This window comes from Magnolia sinica, chromosome 3 (assembly GCF_029962835.1).
Source record: "Magnolia sinica isolate HGM2019 chromosome 3, MsV1, whole genome shotgun sequence".
NCBI classification, from domain to species: Eukaryota; Viridiplantae; Streptophyta; class Magnoliopsida; order Magnoliales; family Magnoliaceae; genus Magnolia; species Magnolia sinica.
In genome coordinates this window covers 98656878-98679498 of record NC_080575.1, presented here as the reverse complement: position 1 = coordinate 98679498, position 22621 = coordinate 98656878, and the positions used below count along the sequence as shown (strand labels likewise).

General features: G+C 37.9%; 1 protein-coding gene, 2 long non-coding RNA genes and 1 pseudogene across 4 annotated transcripts in view; 3 read left to right on the top strand and 1 right to left on the bottom strand.

The window, feature by feature from the left end:
- LOC131240370 (transcription factor MYB4-like) overlaps positions 1–22621 on the bottom strand; it is an 82435-nt gene that overhangs the window by 29524 nt on the left and 30290 nt on the right. The gene's annotated exons all lie outside the window — the stretch shown is intronic.
- Positions 1724–2760, top strand: LOC131240371 (uncharacterized). The gene is made up of 3 exons (XR_009168721.1): positions 1724–1891; positions 1983–2010; positions 2519–2760. It is a non-coding gene; the product is annotated as an uncharacterized LOC131240371 (long non-coding RNA).
- On the top strand, positions 3065–4919 carry LOC131240369 (pyrroline-5-carboxylate reductase-like; annotated as a pseudogene).
- LOC131240372 (uncharacterized) lies at positions 5093–8947 on the top strand. Of its 2 annotated transcripts, none has more exons than XR_009168722.1 (4): positions 5093–5324; positions 5651–5727; positions 6950–7065; positions 8812–8947. It is a non-coding gene; the product is annotated as an uncharacterized LOC131240372 (long non-coding RNA). The 2 variants fall into 2 exon arrangements; XR_009168723.1 differs by lacking the exon at positions 8812–8947 and adding an exon at positions 8584–8732.

The following is a 22621-nucleotide window of genomic DNA, read 5'->3' as shown; positions in this document are numbered from 1 at the left end:
ATATGGAGAATTAGTACAATGAGCTTCTTCTTTTTTTCCTGGAGGAAAATTTTTTGCTTTGAATCCATGGATTTGTGGAGTTGGGAATTTGCCAAATCCATGGAGAGATTCTTAAATGGGATTGGGTTTGTCCATGTAAAGGGTTTGTGGATCTTAAATTGGTTCTTTTTCCATGTCATTTTGTTGTATGGACACGCAGTCCTTTCCAATCCGAAGTCTCAATTATTTGGCAAATTCTTCCTTATGGTATAATGTGGGGGCTATGGAGAGAAATTCTAGAATCCTTGAGGGAAAGACTTTATAGATTGGCTCTGTAATTCAATTGATTTCCTCAATAATCAAAAGTTAGAGTTTAGAAGGGGTTTGGTTGATTTGCCAAATAATACCTTCTTTGGAGAAACAAACTCTATAGTTTGTGGTGGGGAATTTTTTGCCAAATCCAAATCCATGGGGAGTATCTTAAATGGGGTTGGGGCTGCCTTCATGGGTTGTAAGCTATTTTGGGGTCTTAAATGTGTCCATTTTCCATGTCATTGCTAGATGGACATGGCATCCTTTCCAATCCCAAGACTCAATTATTTGGCGATGGTATAATGTGAGGGTTTTTTGAGAAGAATTCTAGAAGCATTGGGGAAAGGCTTTATAGGGTGGCTCTGTAATTTAATTGATTTCCTCTATGTTCTTTGGATGGATTGTTCAACAGCTAGAGTCTAGGGGGTGTTATCCATGGTACTGCCATTCATTGATGGGGATTCAATTGTGTTCGGAGATTTAGGGTAATGAGTTGGTTTTCGTAGCCCTATGGGAGTTGTTTACACATTTATGAATAAAAATAAAAATAAAAAGAAAAAGTATTGGTAATGATACAGACTAGTAGTCCCTCGATCATTATCCTACCTTAATGCCCTTTTACTTAAGAATATATGTAGTGAATCTAGAGGAGAGTGGATGTGTAAGAAATGGCAGAATTTTTGGAGTAAATATCGTTGGCCTTGTTTTGTTGGCCCTGAATTGGTTTTGTTTGCTGAATATTTCAATTGACTTAATAAGGTGGTTATATCCTACAAATTATTTAATGTTTTGAATATATGGTGATGAGATGCAAGCTTACCAAAGTACTGGCAGATGCAAAACCTCATAGGTCAAATCATTCGACTTCTTAATGCAACTCATGTGTCTAGAGAAATTGGTTTTTCTGTTGATAAATACATGTATGTGGTTCACGAATATGGAGGAGAGTATAGTTAGAAGAATCTGGCTTCTTAATGCAGTCACACCAAAGATTTTCTCCAAGGCTAATGGTACTTTACATTAAGAAGCAATTTGATAATTCTAATGGAAACCAAAATCACTGGGTTGCCACATCTTTGAGAGCTCAATGACCCAAAGGTATTATTGTAGCCATTGAGTTAGCCTTTTTACTAGTTAATGTTATTTTTCACGTAAATGTTCATTGGATAACATTTGTTGATTTACTTTTTACTTTCTTTAAAGTAATTGAGTTTTTTATTTTCCTTTCTTTCTTACTTTTTTAAGTGTAAATACTTTTTGATCCTTTAGTGTGGTAATATAGAATTTTTCAAAGGATTTGATGCATCTTTGTTTTCTTTATACTCCATTTGGCTTATTAATTTGAGTTTCTGTAAAACGTAAAAAGAAAGAGCATTAGTCATACAAATTCTTTAGTCTTGCAGAACTGATTAGGAGTCGAGCTTTGTAAAACATGATGTTAGTTATCATACCAAGACGCATGTTTCAAGAGTTGACAGTGAACAACTTGAGTGTTCTCAGCAGCCATTACTTGACAACAACTTCGGAACTGTTTTCTCAGCTTTGCCTCCTAGCTTCATTGAACTATTGACTGGCCATTTGACTGAACATGAGAACAATGGTAAGATATGCAAACTATATTTACTAGTTTCTTTAGTATGACATTCTCTCTATTTGTGTGGTTTTAAAATTTTGAACTTTTTTGGTTGCAGAGATGCATATCGGATTCTTCTTTTCATGGTATGTGAATTTTTTCCAATACTAGTTCTCTGCTACTAATCTGAAGGTTGTGCCTAGATCGACCTGATTCTTTGTACAGGGCATCAAGATGGTGGGATCCTTCTGTTGGATGAATTGGATCATACATATGTGCCATGCTATCACATGTTCTGGTGTGAACATGAGCTGATTGTGCTCGTCTGGGCTTAGTAAAGCTCTTCCTCACTATTTGCTTCGAAAAAGGAAAAAAGAAAAAGCAAAAAAAAAAAAAAAAAAAAAGAACAAAAAAAGAGCTCTTCCCCATAATATATATGGGCTTCATTAATCAACACCCAATAAGTAGTATGGAAGTCACTGTCCTCCCATATTGTAACTAGTCTTCAGTGAGATCTAGACTCTTCATTCAGTTGGTCCAATTGCTATGGATCAGGAGTTAAACATGGATTAGACGAACGACACAATATTCATATTGGTCAGAATTCTGTTCTTACTCCTTTTTATGATGCTACTTCTGTTCAAGTCTTACCAGATTTTATGACTAGAGTAGATATGGTCATTGATGAACTAGGAGGTGATATGACAATCTAATCGTCTCCAAATCACACACAGGTTAGCATGCTTCATACTTGTACAGTTTTTTTTTTTGGGGGGGTTGTTTCCAGTACGGAAATTGAAAGTTGTACATGGTGGACTGTGTTAAGTTGTACAATGGAGAATATACAACCATTTTAGATTGCCGAAATTTCAATGTCAACTTCTTGGAAAACTACTGTTTTGTACTAATGATTTCCTTTCAAGTTGATGTTATGCATTGTGAAACTAATTATATTGATGTAGCTTATACCCATTATATCTCACAGTTACAACAAAGTGGGTTGCTTAAAGTGGATGATCTCACATATCGCTTTTTCCGAATCCTCATGGTAAGCTTTTTTCGTGGTTTTTATTATGTTTCCATGAGAATCCTCTAGATCCTCACAATTGTATTAAGGTGTTGACCTTGTTAGCATGTGAGTCATGTTAGTAATCATGTATAGTGGGTTCCTTTTCTATTTTGTGTAGCCAACTACTTGAGCATTACCTTTCATGTCCGTGGGTGCTTTGTGCATAGTTGTTTGCCTAGAAACTGCCCCTCCATGGTCCTACTTTTCTTGCTCGTTCTTTGGACTGCGCATGTTTTTGTTGGGTTAGAGGTAAAGGAGACTGTCTTGGCATTGTGTGGTATCAATGGAAGTGGACTGAATAAGAAAAAAATGATCATTCTCTCTGTAAAACCTCAAGATGTAAAGGAGGTGGTTTTGGAGTTGAAGCCACTGCTTTCAAGGAAGAAACTTCTTATGTCCATTGCTGCAGGAACAAAATTAAAAGATTTGCAGGAATGGGCTGGCCATGGTTGAATAATCAGGGTAATGCCAAATACTCCAACTATTGGTGAGGTAGCAACAGTTATGAGCTCGGGAGAAATGGCAACAAAAGAAGTTGAAAAACTTGTAGAGTGTATTTTTGGAGCAATTGGCAAGATATGGAGAGCAGATGAAAAATTCTTTAACGTAGTCAACTCTTTAATGTAGTCACAGGCTTGACTGGCAATGGACCAGCATACATAATTCTATAGCAATGGAGGCTATGGCTGATGGAGGAGTTGCTACTGGTCTTCCACGAGATCTTGCATTGAAGCTAGCTTCCCAAACAGTTCTGTGAGCAGCTGCTATCTATAGCTATCAATTTAGGAAAGCACCCAGGACAACTCAAAGATGATGTTGCATCACCTGCAGGAACTACCATTGCTGGTGTTCGTGAGTTGGATCTCATCAACAGAGTCAAAGGATACTGATCCATCAGTTTTAGTTAATGGCCATTTTGACAGTCCACTTGGTTCTCCTGGTGCTGGGGATTGTGCTTCATGTGTTGGTGGGTTTAATGATATTAACTACTAGCTTGTTCCATTTTCTATGTGCTTTTTTCTTTTTCTTTGAGTCTGATCTTGATTGTTATTGTAGCATCAATGCTTGAAATAACACTAACTTCACTTTTTGGTATTTCTATTTCTTTCAAGAAGTTTGGTGTATGGTACAATCGTCATATGGCCTGCAACTGCACAGTAGTGTTGAAGCTTTGTTTGAAGAGTCATTAGTGAATAAGGCTTTGAAGCCCATTCATCAAAAAGGTATGAATTTGTGTTGGCGTAAGTTGTGAATCTGAAGTAATGATGAGATTTCTCACAATGTAATGTAAGTTACCATCCTATCCATTTAATTTAAGATGTTTGGATGTCACAGGTACAAGGTAATTGAGGAAGTTGGGGATGGTACCTTGGAACTGTATTGCAAGCTGTATACAAGCTAACTGGTGAGGTGGTAAGTGCCTTCAAACTTCTCAAATGCAATGCAGTGTCCCTACTCATATTAAAGAATTCTTTTAGTTGCTTACTTGATTGCTAGTTTAACTGGTTGTGGTTTTTTCTTGGCAGGTTGTGGGTTTGTTGTATATGAAGTTCGATCAATAATGGTAACTCTCTCTCCTTTTTGTTGCATTGTAAAAGGAAATACATTTGCTTGGTTTGCTGGTTGCAGGTGGTTTAGCTGAAAATTATATCTATTTTGCAAACCATGTCAAGATTTCTAGACGTTGTTATATTAAACGTAAGGCGTGTTTAGATGCAAGGCATGCTCAGTTGAATTGAACTAAAGGAAACAAAGAAAAATGGAAAAAAATAAATAAATAAATAAATAATAATCTTGAATCAGGTATCATTATTCTAATTTGAATGAGGTTGGCATTGCATATCATGTATTTTAATTCAGACTCAAAATCATCTGAATTTGCAGTTTCGGTCTTCTTTTTTTTTTTTCAATTCCTCTCTGTTAAGCTTTAATTCCTATTATTCAAATTCAATTATCATTCTACATACTATTCAAATTTAAATTCAATTATCAATCAGAGCAAACTTGGATACTATTCAATATGTTCTTATTTATGAAATATCTGGTTGTTTCATCATCCCATTGACTCTGTTCTATGTTAAACTTCAATCTTATCAATGTCATAGGTTCTTGAGTTTGAATGCAAAGCAATCATTGGTTAACCATTGCTGATTATTATTTTTTATGTAAAATGTTTCGAGTTCCTTCAGTTGTTGATGCACATTCCATGAATGGCTAATGCAGGCCCATGATGGGAAAGGACCTACATTTCTCGGATCATCATGCTAATATGTCAGGTAGCACAGCTTGAAAATTTATTTTAAATGATAATACTTCCCAAAGAACTCATAGAAGGGTCAAGATGTTTGAACTTTGTGGATCTATACTTTCAAGCCATATTGAATGAGAATGGTAATTACCTATTTGCACTGAAAATTAATTTTCCGTTAGTGATTGTTCTTAATTGTTACAAGCTCTTGTTCTATTAGGGCCCAATCAGATCCAAGAAAAAGTTCCTAACCATACAATCTTTTTCCTAGGCTTGTTACTGTATTTTTTTCCTTAACTGTTTACTCATAGGCCATTGATCGACCAAATTGAGACCCATCAGAGCTATAGTCTAGAATAACACCAGCCGGGCCAGATTGTAACAGGCTCCTGACTTATTTTAGTATAAATAGTAGAACATTGTTTTTAAGTTTTAACTAGAGATCTGATTTGCGGTCTTTCTTTTGTAGTAGAAGTTACTTGGCATGTGTGAGGCAAATGGATGTGACATAGTGAGGGGTCACTAATGCAAGTTCATTTATGAATGGTATGAGATGTTTGGATGATATTTTCAAATTATAGCATGACGATGTCTACATCTTTTCCTACCAATCTTCTATACTTCAATATGACTTCTGTAATGTTTGATCATAATATTTCATGAAACTTGGATCAGTTCACATTCAATGAATTGCAATTCATTTGGATTGAGCATCCAAAAGCACTCAAGTTTTGGTATTCCACTTAGGATTGGGAAATCCACTACAGTGAAACACCAAAATGGACCAAAATTTCTGGTTTTTTTTTAAAAAAAATTAATTAATTAATTGAAAAAAGGAGATTTCGTTAAGGAAAAAAGAACACTAATGTTTTGTACTTCATAATTTCATACATGTATATGCATGTATGAATTCACAGTGGACAGAAATTTGTTTTTTTTTTTTCTCCTGACATTGCTTGTGTGTTCTACAACCATTGAGCATGATGAGCTGTTTGTTTAGCTGTTCCTGAACTGCATCTCTTTAGATTTGCTTGTGGGCACCCCATTTTTTATGGTGTAACAGTGTAATAGATGATATGCAGGCACTTACAAATTACAAAAATTGCATGCAAGCCATACAAGTCAAATTAAACTGTTCAGTTTAGATATATGATGAACCAAAATTTACACTATCTGATTATCTGACTATCAAAATAGTGAACATTTATTGGATGATTAAAAATGTTTTCATGCCCAACGGTCCTATTGCCATAAACAAGTGTCCATGGATTAGAAGCTAGGATTGTTTTATCAGGATTTACACTATCTGCATTTGTTTTATCAGGATTTACAGCCTTACAAATTACATAAATTGCATGCAAGCCATACAAATCAAATTAAACTGTTCAGTTTAGATATATCATGAACCAAAATTTACACTATCTGATTATCTGACTATCAAAATAGTGAACATTTATTGGATGATTAAAAATGTTTTCATGCCCAACGGTCCTATTGCCATAAATAAGTGTCCATGGATTAGAAGCTAGGATTGTTTTATCAGGATTTACAGCCTATTTCATGGCCTTCGTGTATGTCTGCATTTGTTTCAAGTTGTCCATCGTTTATTGGTGAATGTTGCTATCTGATCATCCTGTTCTATGTCAGAATGTGACCGTTTGGATGATTTGGTTTCTTAATTTTCTTTTATCAGTGGCACTTTTTGAGCCTTTCTTTGTTATCTTATTTGAACTTCAAACTTATAGTCCAATTACATGCTTTGGAGCAGGTTATTGACTATTTTAACAAGGCACTGGAGGGCTCAAGTATAGATCTGTCATAAGCCAGTATCTCTATGTAGATTGATCTTGGGAAACAAACAATTACATGACCGCCACTGCTAAGGTAATTTTTTTCTTATTCCCTAGTTTTAAGCTATTTTTAGCTTTTACACTGCAATACCAACATTTCATGGATTCTTTCACGTCCGTTCGGGTGGGATATGACCTTTTTTTATAAGAGTTGTCCATGCCAGTTTTTGAGAATTGGGTGCAACAAGTGGGTCCAATTAATCTTAAAATTAGTGATGTTCTCAAAGTTGTCAATCTATACTCTTGGGAATTGAGCAGTAGGTAGGCTCATCAATCTTAACATTGCTTAATTCCAAGACCCAAATCTGCTAATCTCAGCTTTTGGGAATAGGGGGCAGAAGGTGGGCCCATCAATGTTGGAATTGGTTACTACTTGAAGGCTCCAAAGTTGCCCTCAATCTTGGAATTTGACCAATCTTTGAAGAGCCCGAGTCAGTTCATATTCCTAGATTGGCTAAACAATGAAATGATCCAAATGCATGTAATCATGCAGCAAGGTGATGCATTCAGGTTCATTCATTGCAGGGAAGATGATTCATGTGTTTAGCCTAAGTAGGAAGAGGCTAACTAATTGGGTATTTTCTACTAGCAATAGAAAATAGTACAAAGTACAAATAATGTTAATGTTGGTGAGGAGGCATTTTGGAGAATAAGATTGCATAAATACTGAAATAGGTAAAATATAATAAAATTTCATGATATGTGCTGCAACCAAACATTACCATAAACAAATAGGCATTCTATGGGATGCTTTGCAAACGCTTGCACCACTCCCATGAATCTAGCTATCGAACTGTGGTATCCACTTGAAAACAGAGCAATGGTCCAAATTCCACGGTGAAGCTCATAATAGCTAGATGGTCAGGGTTGTCCCATCACTGCAGGGTTTTCCCAATAGTCCATCCATGCAATGGCCCACAAGATCTACATCCCCGATCACCATACATGCATAGAACTAATATGTCAAGCCGTTGCAGGGCTCGTGTTAGCTTCCCTTGCATCACACAAACATGGAGTTGAGTTGCCATTAGTGTTTTTCTCCCATTACAAGCATTGATTATAGAGTTGTAAAATATTTATTCAGAAAAGGACAGAACTTTGCTGTATTAAGCAAGTAACTATTGCATTTTCAAGACTGTCCTTTTCATCTCTATGGGCCATTTTGAGAAATTTCGTTTTCATTATTGGATAGTGGAAATTTCCTTGCTCATGTGTCTGGAAAATATGATTGCTTCTTAGTCTATTGCTTCTTAGCTAAATTGCAAATCTAAAGCTCAAGTGAAGTATGTGGATCAAAGGAAACTTGTGCAATGATCAGAACAAGTGAAGTCTGTGGATTTGAATCTAGTAGAACCATGGTAATTTTAATTATATTAAAAAAGATATCTCTGACCATTTGGACATCTGATTTTTACACACCTCACTACCTCTTGAGTGGGGATGGAGATAAAGGTGCACCGACTTGGTGCATGCACTGTGAACTGAAGTCAGTGCTTAGTTTGTATCAGGAAATGATTAAGTGATTTTCATTTAAATTTTTTTGGATTGACAGCTCACTCTTTGTATTTGCATGGCATCCGTTATATTTGAGAGTACCACCACTTTCAGAAAATATGCCAGAGGATATTAAGGTGCGCATCTTTAAGATTTTTCTTTATCATGTTAGCGTTTGCAAAACATGCTTGGTTGTTCATCAATCTGTGTTGGTTATTTCAGTTTCAATGCAATAGAAAATGTGTGTTATGTTGATACTGAATTTTTATATCCTCTCTCCTGGCAGTAAGAAATCTTGAAGGAAAAAAGAACGGCTAGATGGAAAGGTATTACCTCCTGCAAAATAGAGAGAAATGTAAAGGAGATTGGTGCAAAGGGAAGAGGGTCTTTGTAGCACGTGTCAGATTTGGGATATTCATCAGTTGGGGACCGGACTCACCAAGAAAAGGATGACGACCTTTTCTTTGTATTCTCAGCATTATTGTAATTGTAATTGTAATTAATTGAATGAAGGATTGTAATTGATGCATTATTCAATGAATGAATGAATGATTGTGCAGGTGGTAATTGAATGAATGATTGTAATTGAATGAATGAATGATAATAATTTTTTTTTAAATGTAGACAATAGCTATGGATATTGACCGTAGCTGGTAATCTGACAACCGTAGCTGTTATTAAATTTGGCAAATTGCTACGGATCCAGCACTACTTTTAGCTACAAATATTATCTGTAGCTATATGTACTTTTCGCTACAGAAATGATTGCTATGGATTATATCTATAGCTATTGTAAGCTATAGCTACGGATTAAATCCATAGCTATAGGTTTTAGACCTGTGGCTACGGCACCTATGGCTATGGTCGTGCTACGGACTAAAATCATAGCCAAAGGCCTTTAGCTACGGCTTTTATCCGTAGCCTTTACTCAGTTTTTTGGTACTGCACACTTAAGCAAAGTTATGTTGTTTGAATCAAATTCCATATCCTAGCAAATTCTAACAATCTCAATGTCCTGATCAGGCAAAAGATCAAGGCTTACTAGGATTAGGAATTGATACCCAAATCCTCTGTTATACATAGCGAAGGATCGAGGTATCGGGCTTAAACCCACTATGATCATCTATCCGTGATAACTCGAACACTGAAAACTAGAAGATTGTGTCATACTTTAGATAGTGGGAAACTATCATTAAAGGAAAAAGAAAATCAAGAGAAAAGTATGAAATGTCATAGAAGGTTCTAACGTTGGTAAACATTAAAACGATCTAACGTTGTAAGAATCGGGCCTGCACAGAGAAAATTTTTTATGATTGAAAAAATGAGCAAGTGGGCCACACCAACATACAAGTGCGGTCCACCGAACAAAATGAACCGCCTTGTTATTGAGCCAGGCCTCACATGAAACGGTAGAACCGGAATCCACCTGTTTTACCTTTTAAGCAGTGTGTAAAACATCTAATCTTTTGGGGAGAAATTTGTAAATGTGAAATCCACTCCGTTAATCAGGTGCATTCTGCAATTCTAGATGCTGCTAACAAAAATCAGCCAGATCCACAACTCAAGTCAGCCACACCACAGGGAACAGTCAAGATGGGTCGCCTACCATAAGTTTGTGTGTGGCCTTATTATAGGGTTATCTTTCATCAAATCCATTCATCAGGTGTTTCTCACAAGGATCAGCCTAATCCAAATCTTAGGAGGGCCACAGCACGAGATTTTAGGCATAATTTCACATCATTTCCATTGGTGTGGCCCATCTACATTTTATTTTTTTTTGAACTCTTTTTTATGTACAGTGAACATAAGGATTCACCTGAGGAACAGAGTTGATTTCACATGTATACATCATGGTGGCCCCAAACAATAAGTGTTTCAGACAATTTAGTCCGTCCACATGCATGCCAGCTGGAAGGTGTTAGCCAGTACGTTTTTACTTGTGTAACTTCATTATGGATCTTGCGGGAAGAGTCAAACAACTAGAATATGAGACCATGTGCTTTGCATCTGCAGTGCAGGCAAGGCATGTTTATAAGTTATCAGGTCAAGTACGTAGGCTTATTTCTGATAGAGACACAATTGTTCAGCAATATGTGTGAGTAGTATGTACTCGGCTTAATAATTTTCAAACATGCTTTACATGAATCCATTTCTTACAACGGGATAAGCCTAGTAAAATCCTACCACATCAGGTCTCCATCAAAGTCTATGATGGCTGGGTCATCAATAAGACGTAGTTACGTAGTAGAACTCAACATACGTGACTCAGTGGTATAATGTTAGGGTATGGTGAAATTTGATTAGGATAGGTGCGCTTAAAAACTAATTAAATAAATAAATAACTATGCGGCATACATTAGCTCAGATTGAACTCTCATAATTCTGGGTCCTAATGCAAATAGATCACCATCCAAAATATCAGAATGGTTGAACAATCTTAATCTCTAATTAACCAAAACTTGTTTGCTGAACTGGGACCGTTGGCTATTTTTCATCTAAGCTGTGTAATAGACGTCCACCAATCAACAAATTAATTAATTCACAAAAGCAGAGATTATATATATATATATATATATATATATATATATATATATATATATATATATATATATATATATATAGGCTCACCATTTGGACAGTTTAGTTTGAGTTAATCATATGCTAAGCATACATTTCATTTGGACAGTTTAGTTTGAGTTAATCATATGCTAAGCATACATTTCTTAGTGCCCGTGTATCAGCCGTCACCCTTTGCAGAGAGGCTTGTCATGGGTGACAGAGTCAAAGAAAGAAGCTCATGCCCAACTTAAGGAAAAAAAACAAACCCACATCTTTGCATGAAATTCATAGGCAAGATCGAGGATGTGCCGGCACTCAACCATTATTCATGTCAAATGCATCAGCATGCCACGTGGCAGAATTCAAGGTGGCAATTGAGGCAGGGATGCGGCGTGGCCTGTTGAAATAACATGGCATAATGTCAAGTGGTCATTTGTTGTTAGGTGTCTTCAATCTACTTTAAACAGGTATGCAAATAGGATCTACGGACTGCTTGATTCTATCAATAAACTCTCAATTTTTTCCCATGCTCGCTACACAGTTTTTGAGGCATTTTTTTTTTATTTGGTCGATGATGACTTTGATTTCATTGATAGGTCATCGGTGTCACTCGGTGCTATCGAAAGTTCTATTGATAGAATTGCGCGATTTAAAGAATGTGTGTATTTTATTTCCTAATTAATTTTATTATAACTCTATAAATAAGGGTGTACTTCAGGATTAGAGTAATTCTAAGTATTCAAAATGTAGAGGGGCTTGTTCTAAAGGGGATGCTAGGTGTTTTTAAGGTATTTATATATGTAAGTTCATCAATATCTTGTAATTTGTTTTCATATTGGAATTTGATGTAGCCTTGTGTTGTTTTTTTTTTTTTTTTTTTTTTTTTCCACGAGAATTTTTCACTTAAATTTGTGTGCTCTCTATGATTACTTTTTTGTGTTTATCTTGTTGAGGTGTGGAGGCAACACACCAATGCGCCCGTTGTAAAACGGAAGTCTTTCACCGCGCTATTCAGCCAATTAAAAGGACCGCTCGACTATTCGGGTGGGCCTCTCGACCAGTCGAGCGACGCTCGACTCAAAGTCCAAAGAGTCATGTTTTTTAGCCTCAACTAGTTGAAGCCCTGGCTCGACTAGTTGAGGGTTACGTAGATTCTGCGCGGATTTGGTGCAGACTGTATAATTTTGAGGCGGTTTCGCAGAGAGGCGAAACGGAAGTTTCCTAAACTATAAATAGGGGTCCTAGGGTTATTCTAGGGGATGGAAAAAGGTTTTTCTAAAGCAAGGCTAACAGTTTTCTATACGTCCAAGGTGAGTACATTGCTTGTAATCTCGTTTTCTTCATAGTCAAAGTTTGCACCCATGGTTTTTTACCCTTGATGGTGTTTTTCACCGTATATTTTGTCTGTGGTTTATTGGTATGCTTGGATTCTACTTCTAGATTATATTTCTTCCTGTTTATCGTTTGTGGGGAAGAACGGAGATTAGATCTTGGTTCACTTGCATTGTTGGCGTGCTGTGCAACAACTGGTATCAGAGCTATTGGTTTAGTTCAAGTGGGAGTGATGACGGAAGAAGGGAACACTATAATTGAAAAGTTTGATGGTTCAAATTTTATCTTCTGGAAGATGCAAATGAAGGATTGTTTGTATCAGAAGGACCTCTATATTCCTCTGAGAGGAAAGGAGAAGAAACTAGAGAAGATGACAGATGATGAATAGTCTTTATTGGATCGGAAGGCTTTAGGAACGATCCGACTCTCTTTGTCTAAGAGCGTCGTCTTCAATATATCCAAGGTGAAGACCACAAAAGAATTAATGCAAGCTCTAGCTGCGATGTATGAGAAACCCTCAGCATCCAACAAAATTCATCTTATGAAACGGCTATTCAACATAAAGATGTCAGATGGTGAGAGCATGGCTGAACATGTAACCGAGTTCAATATAGTCAGAGCCTATTGGAATCCGTTGGCATCACTTTTGATGATGAGATCAAGGCGTTATTGATCTTATCCAGTTTGTCAGATAATTGGGATGGTTTGGTGATTGCTGTAAGCAATTCTTTAAAGTCAACAAAGATGAAATTCGATGATGTGGCCGATCTAATTCTCAGCGAAGAATCTAGAAGAAAGGCATCGGGAGTTTCAGGGTATTCGGGGAATGCTCTAAACGTTGAAGGGAGAGGAAGATCGTGAACAAATGAAGCAATAAACACGGACATTCTAAGTCGAGGAAAAAGTCCATGGGACCGAAAGACAAGGACGAGTGTTGGCATTACAGGAAGAAGGGGCATATGAAACATGATTGCAGGGCGCTTGAGAAATAAGAAAGAAGCTCTCAAGGTGGGAAGAATTCAGTAAATCTAACTGAGGAGAGTAACACAGAGGCGTTGATCTTGTCTCTTGATGCGCGGAATGAGTCTTGGGTCATAGATTCGGGTGCTTTATTTCATGCCACTTCATATAAGGAAATTCTGCGTGATTATGTGTCAGGTGACTTCGGAAGAGTCTACCTGGGTGATGATGAGCCGTGTAGTATTATTGGAAAGGGAGACGTTCATATAAGTCAGAAAGATGGAACGGCTTTGAAATTGAAGGATGTCAAACATGTACTGAGTTTGAGATGGAATTTGATCTCAGTGGGGCAGTTGACCGATATCGGATATGTGACGATATTCACCAGTGATTCCTAGAAAGTCACAAAAGGTGCCTTGGTGATATCTCGAGGCAAGAAGGAAAGTACTTTGTACGTGACTTCCGGATCGTATAGTTCACTTGCAGTCGCATCAACTGGAGTGAATGGGCAGTTATGGCATCAAAGGTTGGGACATATGAGTGAGAAATGGATGAAAGTACTATTGTCAAAAGGGAAGCTACCAGGGATAAAGCCTATTGACTTGGAATTCTACGAGGACTGTGTATATGGCAAGCAGAAGAGGGTAAGCTTCAAGAAAACAAGACGGGCTCCAAAGACGCATCTGCTGGAGCTTATACATACTGATGTGTGGGGACCGGCACAGGTATCATCTCTTGGTGGCTCACATTATTTTGTTTCTTTTATTGATAATACTAGTAGAAAACTATGAGTCTATTTCTTAAAGTATAAATCTGATGTATTCGATGTATTTAAGAAGTGGAAAGTAATGGTAGAAAACAAGACATGTAAAACAATAAAATGTCTCAGATCAAATAATGGGGGAGAGTACTATGATAAGAGGTTTAAGGAGTATTGTGCAGCAAATGGAATCAAACATCAGAAAACGATTCCAGGGACACCGCAGCAGAACGGTGTGGCTGAGCGCATTAACAGGACTATCCTTAAGCGTGCAAGGAGCATGAGGTTACATGTAGGGTTGCCCAAGACGTTTTGGGCATATGCTGTGAATACTACCCCATATCTCATCAATAGAAGTCCCTCAGCACCATTGGATGATGGGCTACCAGAAGAAACGTGGACTGAAAAAGAAGTGAACCTTGTACATCTCAAAGTGTTCGGTTGCACTTCATATGTTTACATTGATGTAGAGCACAAAAATAAGCTGGATGCGAAGTCCAAGAAGTGCACGTTTATAGGAAATGGGCAGCATGATTTTGGCTACCGTTTTGGGATACAGAGAACCGAAAAATCATTAGAAGCAAAGATGTAGTCTTCAATGAAAAAGTGATGTATAAGGACAGTGTGCAGCAAAAACAAAATAAGGGCCGATGAGGAAAAATTCGTAGAGTTGGAAGAGTTACTAGACACAGGTGTTACAGTGCCACAGGATGAGCATGCAAAGGAGCATAATGAGGCAGAGCCGCAAACACCGGTTGTGAGGAGGTGTACTCAGGAGAAGAGACTCAAGGTCCAATACTCACCCTCCTTACATTATCTACTACTGACAGATAATGGTGAACTAGAATATTTTGAAGAGACATTACAGTTAGATACATGAGTTAATTAAGTGGGAACAGGCCATGGATGATGAGATGGACTCCCTTGAGTTCAATCGTTCGTGGGAGCTAGTCAATCTACCTAAGGGTAAGAAAGTTCTTCATAACAAGTGGACTTACAAACTAAAAGAGGAGCACGATGGTTCGAAATAGTACAAGGTCAGATTGGTTGTGAAAGGGTTTCAATAAAAAGCAGGTATCGACTTCACTAAAATATTTTTACCAGTGGTGAAAATATCTACGATTCGCATGGTCTTGAGTATAGTGGCTACAAAGGACTTACATCTAGAGCAACTAGATGTTAAGACAGCCTTTCTTCATGGGGACCTTGAAGAAGAGATATACATGTGTCAGCCGACAAGATACATGGCACTAGGAAAGGAGAACAAGGTGTGTACACTGAAGAAGAGTCTATATAGCCTAAAGCAGATTCCGCGGCAGTGGTACAAGAAGTTCGACAATTTCATGTTAGAAAACAGTTTTAAAAAATGTCATGCAGACCACTGTTACTACTTGAATAAGTTTGATACGTCGTACATCATCCTTCTTTTGTATGTTGATGATATGCTTGTGGCCGGATCAAGCATGAAGGACATCTCGGATCTCAAAAGACAACTGTTTAGAGAATTTTCCATGAAGGATTAATGAGCTGCAAAACAAATCCTAGGTATGAGGATAAAGCGTGACAGAGAAAACAAGAAACTAGTTTTTTCATAGGTAGAGTACATAGCCAAGGTACTTGATCGATTCAGTATGGGAGGTGCTAAGCCGATTAGCATTCTATTAGCCAACCACTTCAAGCTTTCTAAGGAGCAAGGTGCAAAGACACAGGAGGAATGGGACTACATGACTAAAGTCTCATACGCGTCAGCTATTGGGAACCTCATGTATGCTATGGTGAGCACGAGGCCAGATATTACTCAAGCAGTGGGAGTTATTAGCAGGTTCATGAACAACCTCAGGAAGGAACATTAGAAAGCTGTGAAGTGGATCCTTATATACCTGGTAGGTACTGTGGATGTAGGGTTGTGTTATGGAAGATCGAAAATCAAGATACATGGCTACGTAGATTCAAATTTGACAGGAGATATCGATAGCAGAAGAAGCACTACAAGGTATGTCTTTACTCTAGGTAGTGCTGCAGTCAATTAGGTCTCTCAGTTATAGAAAATAGTATACATCAATACAACGGAAGCCAATATGTTACAGCTACAGAAGCGTGCAAGGAGATGTTGTGGATGCAAGGTTTCATGGAAGAGTTGGGAAAAGAAGCAAGTAGATTGCAACTTGTACAGTGACAGTCAGACTGCAATACACTTGGCTAAGAATTTTGCCTTTCATTCAAGGACCAAGTATATTGACATCAGATATCACTTCATCATTCATTACTAGAAGATGGATGATTGCTTTGGAGAAGATCCATACAAGTGAGAACCCTGCGAATATGCTGACCAAGGCGGTCATACGGGAGAAGTTGAAGCTTTGTTCAGCTTTAATTGGTCTTCAAGCTTGAAGACAGAGAGGTGGTGCACTTTGGATATAGAAGATGAAGGAATATGGTGATGTGTCTCCAAGTGGGAGATTGTTGAGGTGTGGAGCCAGCACATCAATGCGCGCGTTGTAAAACGGAGGCCTTTCACCGCGCTACTCGACCAATTGAGGGGACTACTCGACTGATGAAGTAGGCCACTCGACCAGTCGAGAGGCGCTCGACTTAAAGTCCAGAAAGTCATGTTTTTTTACCTCAACCAGTCGAGGGTTACGCAGATTCTGCGCGGATTTGGTGTGAAATGCGTAATTTTGAGGCGGTTTCGCAGAGGTGCGGAACGGAAGTTTCCTAAACTATAAATAGGGGTCCTAGGGTTATTCTAAGGTATGGAAATGGGTTTTTCTAAAGCAAGGCCAAGGGTTTTCTATACGTCCAAGGTGAGTATATTGCTTGTAATCTCGTTTTCTTCAAAGTGAAAGTTTGCACTCTTAGTTTTTTACCCTTGTTGGGGTTTTTCCACGTAAATTCTGTCTTGTGGTTTGTTAGTATGCTTGGATTCTACTTCTAGATTATATTCTTCCTGTTTATCATTTGTGAGTGAGACCGGAGATTGGATCTCAGTTCACTTGCGTTGTTGGCGTGCTGTGTAACATATCTTCCACATATTTGATTCGACTCAGGATTTCCTTCTGCAACTTTTCTAATAAGTGGTATCAGAGTAAACATTGCAATAAACGTTAAGTAACAAACTGAGAAATTCACCATTAAAAACAACTTCAAACTATGGAATATGAAGATAAGAGGCCTTCTAATTCAGTAAGGGCTAAAATATGCGCTCTTTGGTGAAGCGAAACGTCCTGAAACTATGAAGGATGAATAGTGAGAGGAATTGGATGAGAGAGTGAAAATATCGATTCAATTATGTATATTTGACGATGTCCTTTATAATGTCATGGATTAAAAGACCACTACAACACTTTAAGCTAAATTAGAAAGCTCGTACATAACAAAATCATTGTTGAATCGTTTGTATCTGAAGAAGCAGTTTTATTACCTGAAGATGGCAGAGGGATCTTCTCTTAATGATCACATAAGCGTGTTTAATCAAATACTCTATAAATTGACTTGTGTGGAAGTAAAGATTGGTGAGGAAGACCAAGCTCCTAATTTTGTTGAACTCTTTTCCAAAGTTATACGATAACTTCATAAACATTATATGTCATGGTAAGGAGACTATAGACTTCGAAACTGTCATCTCAACCCTTCATTCGAAGTAGTTGAGAAGAAAAGATAGTGACGATGGTTCCTCTATGGATATGTTGGTACTTAGGAGAAGAAATTCTAAGCGGAAGAAGGGAAACTCATGATTTCAGTTTAAGTCGAAGGGCAAAGGGAATATGAGGTATTAGAACTGTAGGAGACATAACCATATGAGACAGGATTGTCAAAATCATAAAGCCTAGAAGGGAGATAAAGCAGATGAAGCGCCAAAGGAGGCCAATACAACGGAATCGAGTAAGGAGGTGGGAACTAGTGATGTTCTAACCACATCCATATCTAGATGTCTCAGCGATGAGTGGATTATGGATGTAAGGGCGTCATACCACATGATTTTACATTAGAATTGGTTCAGCACATACAGCGAGCGTGATGGTAGATAGGTGTTTATGGGCAATGATATTGCATATAATGTCGTTGAAATCAGATCGATGTGCATTAAGATGTTTGATGAAGTGAAGCGTATCCTAATGGATATGAGAAATGTTCCTAACTTACAAAAGAATCTAATCTCTCCAAGAGCTCTCGAGGCAATTAGATGCAAGTTCATCGGATTAAAGGAGGCACTCATAGTGATGAAAGCGTAGTAGAGCGGTAACTTTTATAGGTTGATTGGGAATACTGTATCGGGTAGAGCTATAACGTCTGTATTAGAGCCCACGTCGCCATGTTTGTGGTATGCTCATTTAGGCCACATGAGCGAGCGCGGCATGTATGTACTTTCATTGTTGTCTAAGCCATATTAAAAATGTTGATTTTAATATATGCAAGTATTGTATATATGGTAAACGATCACTGTCATCTTTTTAATCGAGTAAACAAGTTAGTAAGGGTGTTCTAGACTGTGTGTATTCTGATGTATAGAGGTCATCACATGTTGTTTCTAGAGGAGCATCATCATTTTTTATTTCATTTATATATGACTAGTTTAGAAAAATTTAGGTGTACTTTATGAAGTACAGTATGATGTTTTCGCTGCCTTCAAGGTATGAAAGGTGATGATGGAAAAATAATCAGGGTGAAAGTTGAAAGTGTTAATGACAGACAGTAGAAGTAAATTCACTTCTAAGGAATTCAATCAATTTTGTAAAGATGAGGGGATCATTAAGCATAACACAGTTAAGCATATGGTAGAGCAATAAGGTGTAGCGGAACGAATAAATCAAACTCTCTTGGAGAGATCCCGAAGTAGGTTGACTAATATTGAATTAGGCAAAGAGCTATGGACTGAAGGGGTTTTCATTTGTAAGTTCATCAATCTCTTGTAATTCGTTTTTATAGTGAAATTTGTTGTCGCTTTATGACTTAGTTCTTGCACATGAGGATTTTTTCACATAAATTCATGTGTTGTTAATTGTGATTTCTTTGCTGTGTTTATCCTTTGTGTGTTTGGTTCAACTTGGGGTTTGCTTCCACGGCTTTTTCAACACCAGTGGCTTGTGATGGGTCAATCTATCATCATTTTCTTGAACAATGGAGTATCACTGAATGACTTGCAGTAAGCTCTACTTTGTTAACCTTGTGATTGGTAGCTTAGGTCTCAAGCATTCTTTGAGTGAAAATGACAATAGACCGCTAGAATCTTATGTTAGTTTTGCACCACTTAAAAAGGGCGATTTAGATTGTTTCTTGACACCACATAGGCATTTTGTCATGCACCCTCTTGCATGAGAAAAATGGGAATAATATGGACAGTAAGGGGATATTTGGATCATAAGTTACTTAAGATAAGTTACTTATGCCTCAAGTAACTTATCTTAATTTCCGCTTATTAAATGAAGTGATTAAGTAACTTTAAATAATATAGAAAAAACTACTTATAATTAATCATTAGCCAAACTTACTCATCTCAAATAAGTTACTCATCTACTCCTGGAAGTCGAAAAGGTTATTTGGTGGTATATCTTAAGTTATTTAAGATAAGATGCTTATGCCATGAGTAACTTATCTTAGCTTCTACTTATTAAGAAGGTACATATGTTTGGTAAATAGCCCACCTATTAGCTTCTCCTCTCTTTTGTCTCTCCTATGCTTCTCTTTAACAACTTGTGAAAAATAGAAAAGCTAAAAAATTAATTGAAGTGATTAAGTACTTAAAAAAAGTTACTTATAACAAATCATAACCCAAACTTAATTATCTGAAATAAGTTACTTTTGTAAGTAGAAAAAGTAACTTATTTAGTAGTATCCAAACGGGCAGTAAATGTCACCGTTGCCTGTTAATATTATACCTTGTTAAAAGGAAGGGGATTGGCTTCTACCAGCCTCAACGGAATGGGCCTAGGTAGGAGCTCCATGTGGCCCATGTGGCCTACTGTAATGTATAAGTTTTATCTATGTTGTTCATCCATTTTTTCAGATCATTTTAGGGTATTGAGTAAAAAAAATGAAGCATATCCAAGGCTCAAATGGACCAGATTCAACATTCATCATTAAAAACTTCTCGGGCCACATAAGCATTGGATCAAGCTGACATTTGTGATTTCCTGTCATGTGGATCTATAGGACCTCGTGAATAGGTTGGATAGAAAATAAACATATCCGTGTAGACTAGGAAGGCTCAATAATATGTTGGATGGCAAATAAGTATATATTTCGGTGGTTGTTAGGAAGGTTTCAACGGTAGCTGTTATTATCACGGCTACTTCATGTGGTGGAGAGTACTTTAGCCTTGGATACGCTATTTTTGGCCCCTACCCTAGAATAATCCCAAAAAATGGGGATACGGTTCTGTGGGGCCCACCATGATGTAAGTGTTTTATCCATGTCGTTCATTGCTTTTATAAAATCATTTTAAGAGGTAATCATAAAAATTAACCACGTCCACAGCTCCAGTGGACCACACCAAAGGAAGCTGCAGTGATAATGACACTCACCGTTGAAACCTTTCTAAGGGCCACCGTGATGTTTGTTTACCATCCAACCTATTCATAAGGTCATGTGGATGTGGATGAAGTGAAAACACAAATATCATATTGATCCTGAAACTCTCCAGCTCCCAAGAAGTTTTTAATGGTGTATGTTCAATACCAACTTTGTGGTCCACTTAAGACCTATACCTACCTCATTTTAGGGCTCAAATTTTAAAATGATATGAGAAAAACGATGAACAACATAGATAAAACACTTACATCACGTTGGGCCCCACAGAGCCCTTCCCGAACGGATTACTGTCCGGGGTGGGGGTCGGATGCAATCCGCGTCCCAAAAATGGATGAATAGGGTGGATAAAAACCATACATCATGGTTGGCCCCATAGAGCCCCTGTCCAGACCGATTTCGTTTGGGAGCTGCAAGAGGCAATCTAGTTCCTCGGTAAAAGGCTGGTATGGGACACAAGTAGTGAGAACTTTGTACGTGCATGTGCATATAGGAGTATATTGTTTCATACACATGTATTACAATGTTAAATGTTTTACAGTGCCATTATCCTTCTTTAAGCACTCGTGTACCACATGCCCTACATCTTATGGAAGCGGATTGGCTGGTGTACCACACACCAGCTATATAGCTGATGAATTGACGTCAGCAAGTTCTGTGATTCCCATCATGAGGTATGTGTTATATCAAAACCGTCAATCCATTTTGCGAGCTTGTCTAAGGCTTGATATGAAAAATAAAACAGACCTAACAATCAAGTGGACCACACTCAAAAAAGCAGTGGGGGATTGAAACCCTGGGGGCCCGTTTGGCCGGTCGGATTGGAAGGGATTGGATGGTATTGGAAGGGATTGGAAGTCAAATCCCGGGATTGGCCTGGCGTGCCAAACAGGGTCGGTGATCTGATCCCAATCCCATGTATCGCAAGACAATCCACTGACAACACCATCATTACATTTAAATCCCATCCAATCCACCCTAATCCTTCAAATTTGCTTGGGACGTGTTTGGTTTGAGGGATTAGAAGGGATGAGAAGGTTTAACACCGGGATTGGCCGGGCGCGCCAAACATACTGGATATAGCAATCCAGGGATATATCAATCCCATGGATCTCCGGACAATCCACTGACAACACCATCATTACCTAGAAATCCATGCCATCCACCCTAATACCATTCAATCCCTTCTAATCCACCCGGCCAAACAGGCCTGGGGGAATTGAAACCCTTTTGGGATTCACAGAAGTTTTGGATCAATATGAAATTTGCTTTTACTCTTCATCCAGGTCTACGTAACGTTATGAACAGATTGGATGAAAAATAAACGTTATGGTGGGCCCTACGAAATTTTTAACTGTGAAAGTCATTATCTCAGCTGCTATTTGTGGTGTGGTCCAGTTGATATTTGGATATGATTCATTTTTTGGTTAGTATTCTAAAATGATCTCGAGAAATGTATGAACGGTGTGGATATAATAAATACATCATTGTGGGGTCCAACTCCTTTGAACCGTTTGTACCACTCGGAGCTCAAGGAGCGTCAGCACTCGTCTTCGCACGACACGTACCTACACCAGCTGTGTGGTTCACCAGCCAATCCGCTTCCTAATCTTACAGGGCTTTACATGCGCCACATGCTCTACCACCATTTCAACCTTTGACTCCACTCTGCTCAAAGAATAGCACCTACATATAAGGAGTTTAAAAGGACTTTGCATGCACATTAGTCATTAAACACCAATCATTGAAAACTGAAGTAAATGTGTGTGTACTAACATGGGTGTGTACTAACAAGTTAACCCAAAAAATAAAAATAAATAAATAAATAAAAACTGAAGTAAATCCAAATCTCAAGTAGAAAACACCGCACCAAACAGTGGTAATTGAACTCACACTATTGAAAACGTTCTAAGACCCTCTAATATTCATTTCGGGCCCACCTGTGTTAATGAAGTCACAC